General features: G+C 37.7%; 1 protein-coding gene across 3 annotated transcripts in view; it reads right to left on the reverse strand.

Moving 5' to 3' along the window:
* The window catches only part of Rph (Rabphilin), a 282,167-nt gene extending 268,904 nt beyond the window's left edge, over positions 1 to 13,263 (reverse strand). For 2 of the 3 annotated variants that reach the window (XM_083128582.1, XM_083128581.1), the window contains exon 1: positions 12,655 to 13,262. The gene's annotated coding sequence lies outside the window, so the exon portion shown is untranslated. Of the gene's footprint in view, positions 1 to 12,654 lie in introns of all 3 variants that reach the window. The other variant, XM_083128583.1, reaches the window with a different exon arrangement.
* Between the last annotated feature and the right edge of the window lie 1,307 nt (positions 13,264 to 14,570).

Below are 14,570 nucleotides of genomic sequence, written 5' to 3' on the forward strand. Positions count from 1 at the left end.
TTCGGCATCGTTGTAGGTAAATGGCACAACGCTCTGCACACGCGTTCTCGGTACTGACGTGACTCAGCATGCACCGTTTGGACGGACTGACGTTGATAACAGCGCCGCCAGCGGCTTTCAAAATCGTCACCAGAGATCCCGAACAACCTTCTGTAGTTCATTAATTGTCACCCTGTATGTATGTATGTTCGTTCCGGCATAACTCTCGAACGCCTGGAGCAATTTCAACCAAACGTGGTACACATATGAAAATTGCAATCGTGAATGTCACCAATTAGCTTAGCGACCCCGAAAACTATGGATTCCACACTAATATCGGCCGTTCTCGATTATTTTTACATGTCACCCCCTTTCCACCCCACCCCTAGGGGTGACAGAGGTGTCTTACCCCCACAGTATTTATTTCCAGATTGTAAGTCATACGTGTACCAAGGTTGGTTGAAATTGCTCCAGGCGTTCGAGAGTTATGCCGGAACAAACATACATACATATATACACACATACATCCATTTCTATATACGTATGTAAATAATGTAGCTTTCATTCTGGTATTTTTATACTAATTTGTATTATAATTAAAGGGGCTGGGGCTACACAAAAAAGACGCTGAAGGGGTAGAATTGACAAAGACATCGACTATTAAAATTGTAATAATAGCAGAATAAAACAAGATGTCAAGTCCTTGTACTTGCTCTTTTCATCAAACCAGTTAGGAAAAAAAATAGTTTCTAGCACAGGGTGTCTACCAAAGTAACAAATCCAAAATTCTTGACTTTTTCATGACCTTTCTTCCCTTTTTTCTGACCCCCCTTTTCTTAACATTTATTTAATCGCCCCCTACTTAGGTATAGTTGGAAATTAAGAAAGATATTTATATTCAATGAATTATTATTTAATATTTTTACAAAACTTCACATATACAAGAATGTAATTCTTAAGAAACGAAATGAACAAATCTTAACCACAACACAATACAATTTTAGATTTCTAAATATTCAATTTTATCAAATGCAGTAAAAAATTGCAAAAATTCTTGACCTATCTGTCAATTTCTTGACTGGTAGACACCCTGTAGCATTTACAAGTGCTATTAATACAGAGAGTGCAATTATTTCAAGTGAAGTAGGGTACAATGATAGCAAAACCGTTAATAATAAAATAATATGTAATCAATGGGTCCCAGGAACGATACCCGGTGGGGGCACATAGTAGTTCGGATCTCACTTTAAACTGTAGGTCCAGTCCCGATTAGCCTAGCTGTGCATAAAACTGGTCATAAAACGAAACACCTCAAACTCAATAATAATAATAACAATTTCGGGAGGGCCATAGGGCGTCTTTCCCTATGTTTTCGCTTTCCTTCTTATGTTTTAAAATCTATTTCTTCTTGCCTTCTCTCTCCCCCTCTCGTTATTTCGTTTGCTACCTTTCGTCTTCTGTCTTGTGTTATCCTTAATTCCCTTCCCCCCTCTCTTTTCCCATGTATTTCTTTCCTTTTCTCGCTATTTCTTTCTACATATTGTTCATTTATTATCTTTCTCTCTGTACAACCTTCTCGATTCACTTTCTCTCGTTCATTTTAATTTTTCTTGTCTCCTTGTTTCTCCATTCTATTATCTTTCTCTCTCTTTTTCGATTCTCTCTCTCTCCTTCTCATTTCTGTATTTATGCGCACAAAACAGGGGTTTATCTGAGTTGGGTCCGGATCCCCCGAAAGATTCCTGTGTACTACATTTAGTGTAATTGTACACATGTCATACCTCTGATAAGTCACATTTACTCCCAAGTGAAGGAGCCTTGTAATCAAGGGGTCCAGGGTTCGATACCCGGTGGAGAGACAGTCAGTGGCGTGCCCAGGATTTTCGAAAAGGGGGTTTATGTATACTTATTTCTTTTGAAGTCAGTCCTCATTATGCCATCTTCTCCTCCTTTAACTAAAACTTTCACTACACACACTGCGAATTAAATACACAAATATTGACAAATATTCGATAACTTATGAAATGCTGTTGTTCCAACATTCAAATGAACTTCTGCAGTCTCACGAACATATCCTATCCTACAATGTTAGCCTGCGTTCATTTGGTATGAGACTGAAACACACCTCCACTATTTCAAAGATACATCCAATTACGTAAGAAATAATCCCACCTCCTCTCCACTCGTTGCTTGGAACTTTAAGCAACTTGAAAAAACTTCCGCGAAATGTTTCATTATTTTCACTGAAATGACAATGTTAGTCTACACGTGGTTTTAGAATCGGACCATCGCATGAATCCAAACATGTGCTTATTTAGTACTTTTTAACAAGTAAAGTGTTGTTGAATTTGAAATGCGTGTTTATTTTTCAACTTAAGGCAAGCAACGTAACCACACTAACTAAGCGTTGCAAGTGTTAGAGAGGCCTACATTCTGACTTGGGGCCCCACGGACAAATCTTGAAACACTAAGGGCGCCGTTAAACGAAAAAGTTTGGAAATCACTGGATTAAGGGCAATAAGATTCGCGTACGCTAAATTTTAAATTGAAATATTAGGAAGGCAACTGGTCCCTCCTTGTCCCCCATGCGCATGCCCATGGCCGTATTTAGAGGGGGGTTAGAGTTCAACCCCCCCGAAACTTTTGGCATGTTGGATTAATGGAAATTCAGAAACCAAAATTTGTACCACATTTTCAAAAATGTATTCTCAGTTTTACAAAAATACAACAGGGAGACAATGCTGAAATGATCGAGCTAGAATTTTCAAACATTTTGGATTCTGAAATTTGAGGGAAACTGTTTTAATTCTTGCAGCTCACCTGCAACCCCTTCATTTTCACTTCTGCTGTTCTCTTTCCAGAGCTGTTCCTGGATCTGGCTGAAAATTCCTTTGTGATCGTTCCAAAATTCCCAATGGTGACACTGTTAAGCCTTGTTTCCATGTTAATAAAACATTCCAATCTTGACCAAGGCAAATTTATTGTATAAAAAATATATAAACTGAAAACGTTACGTTTTTAGTTTATATATTTTTATACAATAAATTTGCCCTGCATTTTAATGTTTTATTTTTTACCAAAATTCCCGTTCAAACTTTTTAATTCCCTGTTCGATATGGGTTTAAATCCCCCTTGATAAGAGTTCAAACCTAGGATATCCAGCTTCGTAGCGCGTTACATTCACTATCCTTCACCCAGCGATCGATATAGTACATATATTTAACCTATATGTGGTCACATACTTGTATAGTGCATAGTGGTTGTATGTAATGCTGTTTGGTAAGTATAGGAACAATATGAGCGTCGGAAAGTGGGATCGAACTGGTCCATATGTTTTACCATTTAATCCAAAGAATAACTGCTTTCACAGTTTTCAAAATTCCAAAAAATTAGTTTTGTGAATGGTCAAACAACTTAAACTTTATGAAAAAATTTATCTTACTTTTAAAGCTTTTTCCTGAAGGTATCTAAAATTTAATAACAAAATATAATAACTGTTCATTTAATTACACACTACATGAAACGTACAAAAAAATAACAATAGAAACTTCTGATGGATAGAATAGAAAAGTCTCCTCAAGGATATAAGGACAGCAATAATAATAATAATAATAATAATAATAATAATAATAATAATAATAATACATTTGCAAAAAATTGTTTATTATTATGAAATTTTGATTATTATGATTTAATAATTATTATTGTTATTATTTATATTAATCAAATTTCTTGCGACGCACATGGGAACAATTGTAAGTGAATCCCCCCCCCCGAAAATTTTTCCTGCCTACGGCCATGCGCATGCCTATGGTAAAAATCACACATACGTTATGAAACATTTTCAGGTTATTCTAACATCAATATAGCAGCATTGTATAGTGGTTACTACAAGGTTTTTTAGTGCTTGAAGATTGTTATAAAATCATTTTGTGCACTTTCTTCTTTCCGTCCCTATATTAGCTTTTCTCTTGCACCTCTTTACTCTTCACTGCTTATAAAATTCTAATTTGTTATCAAATTCCATGTCCTGAATTTCATAAAAGCCCAATAAACCCATCTAAAGTCATTTTCCGGAAAAAAATTATCTTTCACTATCCCGCATGGTCTCACCTATATGTACTGGACCTTATTTCATTTTAGCAATATGACACTGATAAAATCAGCCCCATTGACAAACTCATTTCAGAAAGCTACAATCACTTGTTTTGATAAGTTCTAATAAGGGCGTATTCCGAACTTGCATCACATATCTCCATCGACTAAATAGCAGCGAATCACTGATGTTACATCGGACTATTTATAGATTGCTGACGTCATACCTCGTTCATTCGCCTGCAGCTATAATTACCTGGAATATCCAATAATGCATGCAACTGTCACATGTGTTGCACATGTTAACTATCTCTAGTTAAAAATCAATTTTAAGCAGTTTCTGTCTGGTATTTTATCATATAAAATGATCAGAGCCGGCCCTAGGGCCCCGCGCTTCAGGGAACCACACCCTGGATAAAAACAATTGTTTGTGTACGTTTTTTTACGAGTTTATAGGACGCTGAATTGATATAGCCTGCATTCGTCGACATACTTAAACATCCTAAACAACGTGGGCTATTCATGAGCATCTTCTTCAAGTATTTGTGTAAAAATAGTTATGTATTTTTGGTTTACTTACAGAATGAAATCATGATTTGAAAATGTTGTTTTACACCCTGTCCAGCAATCTCTGGAGCAAGGTAGCGCATAGCGTCAGAGAAGGGGAGAAAATCTAGTAAGCACCACACGCTGCTGCGAAGGCTGTTAACCGCAGACTCTTCCCCCCTTCCACGCAAACCCGTTCCCTCTCACGTGTTCATTGGTGGATCCGTCTCACGTCACTACTTGCGAAGATACTTTTCTCCTATCGCGTGCTCCAAAGATAGATGGGACAAAGTATATATGAAGCAATGTAAATTCACTACAGAGCGTCAATTCAATAAAACTAAAGACAACAATTAATTATGTCATTGGATATGATTAAATATTGCTACTTTTATAGTTAAAGTAACAGTTTGATATTGAACCTCCCAGTTTTGTAACCTATATATATAAAAATTGATGTATGTGTGTATATGTGTGTGTTTGTTTGTTCAGCAATAACTCTCGAACGCCTGGAGCGATTTCAACCAAACTTGGTACACGTATCACTTGCAATCTGGAAATAAATACTGTTGGGGTAAGACACCACTGGTACACCTTGGGGCGGGATGGGAAGGGGTGACATGTAAAAATAATCGAGAACCACCGATATTAATTGACTCTATGCAATCCGCACAACGATAGTGTTTCTCGGGTTGTCTAACATTCAGGCTGTGTTGCGAATGGAATCCATAGTTTTCGTGACACTCCCAATGCGGTTCAACTCCAAGTTAATCACCTATCGGCATGGGGGGGGGGGTGAGAGGGGGTGAAAAATAAAACGCCACAAATGACCTAGATTAGTGTCGAATCCATAATTTTCGGAGTCGCTAAGCTAATTGGTGACATTCACGATCACACTTAAAATTAGTTACATTTTACAGTATAGTTAGAATTCATTATTTTCCTGTCTAATACAAGATTGGGATAAATAAATACCCGGGCAACGCCGGCTAATCAGATAGTTAAATATAATGAACGTCGCACCAGGAGTACATCAGAATTGAAATGAAGCAATAACATTGAAACTTTTATTAGCCTCTTATAATTCTCAGTTACCTTGATTGATTTGGTGTTTTAAGTCCTCTTTATGCACAGTAAGGCTAATTGGGACTGGACCTACATTTTAAAGTGGGATACAAACCACCATGTGTCTCCACCGGGTATCGAGTCCGGGAGCCCTTGATTGCAAGGCGAAGACGCTACCACTGCGCCACCGGGGAGGCCCAAATCTCAGTTATTACTTCAACATGTTCTGCTCTTAGATAATAATACGAAATATATGTAAATTATATGTAATAATCTTTATATTATGGAGGACAGCTGTACTTCAGACTAAGGAACAAAAATGTGATAAATTTTGATTATGGACCCCGCGAATATTGTATGCCCCAGGCCTCGCATCCACATAGAGCCGGCCCTGAGTATGATATTTTTTAAAACTTGGTTATGCCGTAGCGTCGTGTAACGTCATGTAACGATGCAACTGATTGCAGATGTCAGAAAGACTAAAAATCCTTTGACATCATTGAGGGAGTATTGTAGTAATGTAAAGTTATTTGAAAGTTTGGTTTGATTTGCCCTGATGGGAGTAGGCTAATTAATAATGCTAAGTAATCGGTAATGAGATTCCTTTTCCCGTCGAACATTGTACCCGGTACTCTTGTGTTCATGGCGTCATTCGACTCTAAACAGTGAACGTATCCAAAGAAGTCAGTGTCCGTGACTCATTGCAAACTGCACGATCTTAGGATCTAATCCCTGCTAGCGCTTTAATGTTCCTTTGAAACTTTAACTATTATATCATTTCATTTTGTGTAGCCAATCCTCACTGTAGCAATTAACTGAGATAATCAACGTAAAATAGATACAAAATAAAGGTGCCGTTAACCCGCTGTCCTCCTTGAGAATAGCGTTGATGTTTTATAACCGACAGATTGATTGATTTGCTTTCTTTTACTTCGCTTTTGGCAAATTTGGTGATGAGTGATGATATGATGAAATTGATGAATACACACACTCAAACATCCTTTCCCTGGCCGGGATTCGAACCCGGGGCCCCTGGCGTCGTAGAGCGATGTGCTAACCACTCAGCTTTTAATCGACAGATATCGATATCTTACCTAATATAAAATTGATTCAACGGCGCGGAAAACACAAATAACCAAGATATTTGATCCCAAAGTATGGCCAGCGAAAGAAAAAATCTGCCATCTGAGAAATTTCGCCGCTCTTTATTAGTAAAAATCGATTGTACACACACTAAAATAGCGAAAGAACACGTCGGAAATTCCTATCAACAGCAAACCTACGAGGGGCGATCAGGGCCCTAACATAGAAGGAATGACATTATGATTGATTTTTTATTTTGTTATTGTTTACTGATCCTTTATATGCTTTCAATCTGAATTGCAAGTCTAAGTAACGCACAGTTTTCTTTTTACAGGGGTTTAACTGAGTGAAGTTGTGTCAATGTGCCAGAATGGAGAAAACTGAGGTGAGAGCGGTGATCAAATATTTTGTGAAGAAGTGGACGGTATCCAAAATTCATGTGGACTTGGTGGATACACTAGGGGACACTGCTCCTTCATACAGTATGGTGAAGAGATGATTTCTTGAGTTTAATCGTGTGAGAATGAACATGCAGGTGGAGCACCAAAAACTGTCATGACGACCGAAAACATTAACAAAGTCCACGATATGGTGCTGAAGGATCGTCGAGTCACTGTCCGTCATGTTGCTGAGATGTGTGGTCTGTCATATGGCACTGTGCAAGACATAATTACCCAGGAATTGCAAATGAAAAAAATTGCTGCAAGATGGGTCCCTCGAAACCTCACCCCAGATCAGAAGCGCACCCGAGTGCTCATCAGTCAAGAACTTCTTGACAAGTTTCGTGCTGATATTGACGATTTCCTTGCCCGATTTGTAACTATGGATGAAACATGGGTCCATCACTTCGACCCAGAAACAAAATCACAAAGCATGGAGTGGAAACACCCACATTCTCCACCAACGAAGATGTTAAATATGCAAACGTCAGCCAAGAAGGGGATGGCCTCAATTTTCTGGGACTGCAAGGGTGTCCTTCTTGTGGACTATCTAGAAAGAGGCCAAACAATCACTGGCACATACTACAGTGACCTAATCAAGAAATTACCTGATTCCATGAAGAAAAAGAGGCGTGGGATGTTGACCCGTGGTCTGCTCCTTCACCAGGACAATGCACCTGTCCACACCTCACGCATTGCGAGGGCCGCTATCTCAGATGCATCGTTCGAATTGCTGCCCCACCCACCCTATTCCCCAGATTTGGTCCCCAGTGATTTTCATTTGTTCAAACATTTGAAGAATGACATTCGTGGGTAAAAATATTCTGATGATTCTGAGGTGATAAGGGCTGTGGACTCATGGTTGGAGGACCAGTCGGAAGATTTTTTTTTGCAAGGTATCCAGGCATTGGAGCACCGATGGGAGAAGTGCATTGGAGTTGCAGGGGAGTATGTTGAAAAATAAAAAAAATAATTGAAACCCTATTGCCGCTCTTTCTATGTTAGGGTCAGAGCAACCTGATCGCCCCTCGTAGCACTCCTGACCTAACGACGTAAAATTATAGCTGCTGTTGTGGAATGCCGCGTTAGGTGCTATATTCACTTCGGCGAATCTCGGGGGGGGAGGGGTCAAGGGTACTTAAAATAAATCACAAAGATTTATTAAATTGTTGTTTTAAGTCTACTTTATGCACAGAAAGGCTAATCGGGACTGGACCTACAGACCTACTGGACCACTGTCTGCCTCGACCAAGTATCAAACCCGGGACTAAATCACAAAGAACACCCAAGTTCAGGCCGGGATTCTAACCCTGGAACCTCCCTCCATCCAGGGATAATAATTTCACACTCACTCGATATGTAAAGCATACGATTTCGTATATGACACATATATAGATAGCATGTGGCGTTACTATTTGAAGATGTTCAAATTAACAAAAAAAATCCAAAGCACATTCCCATCTCACTCAAAATTATGAATTCAATAATTATACCAATGTCTACAGCTGAATGTGAAAGCAGGCTCAGTGCCATGAATGTAACATTAACTGATCAGATAAACCATTTAGAAGTTACAACACTTTCTAACCTGTTTTGCATTCAATAAATGGACCTCCAGTGCATTGCCTTGCAGAAAAACTTTCAACAGAATGGATCAAATATAAGCATCACGGTGTCATAACAAGCCATCCAACAGGAACAGTCTAATTCACCTCGTCTATTCGATTCGTTTATTTAAGACAAAATCTTAATTTCTTATGGCTTTGTTTTAGAATTTAAGCAATTCACGTCCAATTATAAGCATACATAATATATATATACTGTGTGCCAGGCCTAAGTCCATTACTCAATAGTTTTCTTGGAAGCTATTGGCAAACATCTATATGATTATTAAGATAGTAAACCCACTAAGTACATCCCCTCTCGTAAAATCACAAATCTCACCTTGGCTATTATTAAAGCCCATGCAACAATTACATATATACATAGCTGTATGCAAAGGAAATTGAGGCGATGGGGTAGAACCAGAAATTTTGTAGCAATTTTTCACAATACAGTATTTACCTATTTTGAGTTTCATTGTAGCCATCAAATTACCCTAATCAGGCTGTATCTCCTTACAAACGTCATAGTCTTGTAAGAATTATCGTGTCATAGGTTTCAAAGGATCCCCACAAAGATTGAAGATCAAGTCGTCCTACGAATATATACTAAGGTTGTACCGAAATTAACCTTTTACCGATAAAGTTTATCTATTTCTCTTAATTACAGTACAAATCCGATATGAATTGGCAAACATTAAAATGAAGAATTTGAATGAAATCGAACTTAGAAAATTATTTTCTAAAAAGAGTTCATGAATAACCGTTTATACTCATCAAAACAATGACAAAATGGTCGACTATTTACAAAATTTTCCCTTGGTTAAAAAAAATACCAATAAATAGATATGCCTCTGTCGGCCGAGGGGTATAAAAGTCGATTAATTGATTTCTGATAATATATCATACTTGTACCTCAAAGGTTGTGGAAAAAACATTAAATCAATGTGGTATGTAAAAAGTATGTAGTGACAACAAAATTATCAGCAATATCTAATGTGATAATGGTGCGAGTTTTTTTATTTGTGAAAATTGAACTACTTTAAAAACATTATCATTAATTTTCATAACTCTCTTTCATTTAATGTTAAAATTCAAGAAATGCGGAATTTGTGTGTCAAAAATTCGAACATTTTCGTTTTAAGCTTTTAAGGGGCAGTGTCATTAAATTCTTAAAATCGATTTATCGAATTATTATCGAACGCCTCATTCTTAATGTTGAAATTCGAATTGATTATTCAGTGTCAAAAGGTTGGTTGTTTTCTTACTTGCCTAATTCGCTGTCAGAATCCATCTAAAGAGATACTGTGAAGAGTATAGCTAAATTTAGAAGAATTGTCAGAAATTATGGATTTTGTTAAAAAGTGCAACAAACCAGGGTTCTATTTTCCATCTCCAAAATTCGGAGTCCGAAATATAATTTATTACACAGAAAAATTAAAATAAACTTAATCTCTACAATAGAATAACTCATTTGAACAAAACTATGTTTCAGAACATGGAAATATTTCAGAAACTTTCTCCTAACGCTTTTAATAAGAAAAATGGGTAGAATACCGGTCTGAAATTTAAGAGGGTCGTCGAACGAATTTCAGTTGCAAAAATCACAAATAGATCCGCCATTCCCTGCCCTTATATATTCACTTCAAAACAAACGAAATCAACAGTCAGTGTCAAAATATTAGATTCGAAATAGGAATTGGGTAGTCTTGGGTGTCAGAGCTAAAAAAAAAATGGTATTTTAGAAATCATGTAATCACTTTTTACTGTTGGAGACAGGTTAACAACCACATACTACGTCACCCCAATTCTGTCTTTAACTCCTGTTAGATTAGAAGTGAAATAATGACGACATGGAGACACGTTGAAAGTGGTTACAAAACTGAGAATCAATGTGCCCCATTCACACTAAAACTGTAAAACTGTTTCAGCAGGGGTGCCCACAGGGGGGGGGGAATTATGGCGCAGGCTGCGCCATCGAGATTTTGGGGTGGATTTTCTCCCTTCAAATAATATAAAATTCAACATTTATATATTTTTCCAAAATATATGCAAAAATTTTACACCTTAAATGCATTATATTTAATCCATTAGATGAAGAAAAGAAAGTGTTTAAAGGTATTATCGAAGGGAGGGGGTGGGAGAAAAATCCACCTCGAAAATATTAGGTCTTATTTTACACATGGGTTCTCGGGTGGATTCTGAATTAAACGTTGGGGGAGGGGGAGAGTATCCAACTCTAGGTCTTAGAATATGGCGGGTATTTTAGTTAGAGGGGGATTGAGCATTAAATTGAGGGGGTATCCAATTCTCGTGTATTAATATTGTCTTAGACTGTTGCGAAATTCTTGTGAGAATTTTTTTTTTTTTTTGGAGGAGGCAATATCCACTCTTCAATATCAATAGTAAGTCTAAAATTGGCTTGGAAATTATGGTGGTAGGATTGAGTATTAAATTTAAAGGGGGAGATATTAAGCTTTTGATAAAGTGTTAAATTTTAGGTTGTCCAGGGATTTCTGTAGTGGAGAGAGAGTTCGAACATTTATTTTTAGACCCCGAACGTGCCAAAAGAGTAGCTGGAAAAGACAAATCATCTCGGGATCCTACGCCTTACTCAGGTGAATGTGAACTTTTATACTATAGCTACATTACAAGACATAAGCGATATTCTCGATATTCATTAACATTACTTCTAAAAATATAATGTTTAGTGTTGGTATACTGCTTGATTTAAAGCAGGTGCATCATTTAGAACAAAAATATATCGAATCCGTATTTCTAACTTCTTGTCACTGGAAAATTTTACTCTAACAAGTCAAATTTGCACTGAAGATAAAATCTACGTAATTATAGTTAAAAAAAAGGTAAAGTGTTCCCCTGTGCTTAGCACCACGCCATGAAGGCGTATAGGGGGTGTGGGAGTAAAATATAATTATATTTACCACAAGAAAACAGGAGGGGGGTGAGTTCTTTGAAAGAGGAACCGTATTATATTCTCGCCCTGAGCTTTACTTTCTGGGGATTACTATATTGTTTGAGTGCGCGAATAATATAATTTGGGGGACGCATGACTTGATTTGGGGGGGGGGGGGGATTGCGCCATTGACCTTGGGGGGATGGGCACCCCTGTGTTTCAGGGAGTCATGTCGGTACGAAAAGGCAACTGAACTCTAAATCTGCAGGTAGCCTAAATCAAGATATTATAAATAACACCTGTCTCAGCGCTAAATGATTATTTTGAAGTTATGACAATATTTATTTCTCAAAATGTTTGGAAAATATGATCATTTGGAGCGATTATTGTTAAATTATACCGATCATTTTTTCAACAAGCAATATCAATTGCTATTGACCCGGAAAATTGTGCAATTTGCAGTAAAGGTTCATTTCATGGCTACTTGCAAATAATAATAATAATAATCACGAAAATCTGAAAGTAAGAAGTATAAAAATTGGTTGATTTGGCATATACTACGTCCCAGTGTGCAACAGATACACCATTCGACTCTTTCGACTTTTAAAGCAAAGAGATTAAAATGTTATTGCCCTTGCACACTGCCGCTAAAACGCGTGGTAGTGAGATTATTGTGCACACTTCTTTAGTTTACAGGGAACTACAAAGTTCTACAAATCGTGTGGATGTATAATACGTGTGCCATTGTTTCCTGTGATAATCCGGTTGTTATCAGTGCCAATGTTCCACCATTTCCGTCTAAAAAAAGAACATTTATAAGCTTGATACGAAAGGAGGCTTCGCGTGAAAGGTATAAACTGGTAGACTCTCGTCTATTATATGACATAAAATGTAAAGAACCGAGGTTAAATACAATAAAACTTGTACTCACCAGTTGAGGATGGATGGTTTATGTTCTTCCTACAACGTTGCTATCTCACAGCACCTCAACACCACTTGTTTTATCAACTTCTCTAATCACAACAGCTGTTAGGCACAAACGTTTATCTAACTCGTGGATTTCTTTGAAGTCTTTTTCATGTTATACTTTCTTTTTACAGTTGATTAACAATCAAACGGATTCGATTTTGTATCACATAGAAAACAAGCAACAGTTGAAGTTGTAGCAACAAGTCGATACTACAATGAAACATCACAATAAAACGGCATCTTCTCCACATGCAAGGACTGCCACAAGTCGTTGAAACACACGCGTATGTTTACACGCACGATGACGAAACGAGTGTGTCTGCAAGGTTGTCAACTACGATGTGATTACTGGCCAGACCAAACCGCAGGTTGGAAGTTGCATGCCGCTCCGTTTACTGTACAGCCTGTTGCTGGCTTGAAGCGTCAACCACTTGCCAGAATGCCTGCGTCGCGACAGCCTGTTGCGTCCCGACGATGGTCGTCTGTTTTTAGCCGAGGCGCGCGCTTGCTCGTTCGAATGCGGAGGTTGCAAGCCGCCGAGAACTTGCGCCAGATCGATGCAGGTGCTGCCACGTGCGGTAATATTGAGCAAAATCGAGACGAACACGTACAAATTGGTCTAACTGAAAGAGGACTGTCTGTCGAGAAATAACGCCAAGTGTATGTATATAACAACCATAATAAAAACAAAAACGTGCATTCAGCAAGTAGTACTCGTAAAATATATCACCAATAAAAATTAGTAATATGTGAAATCTTTTTTTAAAAATGCTGCAAAGACTGCGATCTTCTATGGCATTATTTTAACGTTTAGTCGAAGAAACAACTAATCAAATTTTAGTCTAAAGGGGTGCCTTTCTTCGCAATGACATTAGAAAACTATCCAATAAAATTTCCTATGCCAGTTTTAATAAAAACTCTATCATTTACTTTTTAAATAAAAATGTATACATTATATGCGTTAATATTATGGAAGAAACAGCTAGCTTTTTGGCAGAAGGTGTCACTGGCAAGCTCGTTTTCAGGGACTGGATCGGGTTTAAAGTATGAAATCGGAAGCTCGTGATTACAAGGCGACAGAGCACACCCTTTGGGAAACAAAATATCAATGAAGTGTACTCATTACAAACTTTTTTATGGTGGCACCCGTGGCGAAGTAGTTAACGTAGATTAGTTCGAAATCAAAGATCCTAGGTTCGAGTCCTGGATATGACATGAACGTCTATTTCAACAATTTATCTTTCATTATCAGCAAAGCATACAAAAGTCTACGAACTCTTTCGCAATGTGTTCTTAATATTATAGAACAGTTGTTGGATTGCACGTATTATGTACAGTCACGGACGCTTCTGGGTGACTCTCAATGGAATTGTTACAACAGGCTATGCGAATGAACTTCTTTGATGCTTTTGAAGATTGGTTTATGTCACTTGTTTGCCTCATTAACCGCTACAATGAGGATGAATAATGATCACGTGAACTAAATGAAGGAATGAACACAATGATACAACTACGCAATGACCGCAAACTGGAATGTTATGTGGTAAGATTGTATGGATCGTATGGAAGTGTAAACACGTTGTAAATAGTTACCGTGCCCTGTATTGGCTCTGGTATTGTATTGGTGACCCCCATAGATTCTCGCCATTTCTGTAGAACGAAAGGAGAGATCAGAACTGGTATAGACGTGAGAGCGAGCAAAGTTGGTTTTAAATCAATGTCATTCCATTTTCATGTGAAAGCGAACTATTAAGTATGTACCTCAACAGTAGATTGAAGCAGCTGCTACAGAGATAAGTATGAAGTTAACATGCTTGTCTTCTTTAATATTGAATATTTTGAACACTCACTCCAACACACACGCTTCTCTTTGACACT

This window comes from Lepisma saccharinum, chromosome 9 (genome assembly GCF_977018435.1).
Source record: "Lepisma saccharinum chromosome 9, izLepSacc3.1, whole genome shotgun sequence".
NCBI lineage: Eukaryota > Metazoa > Arthropoda > Insecta > Zygentoma > Lepismatidae > Lepisma > Lepisma saccharinum.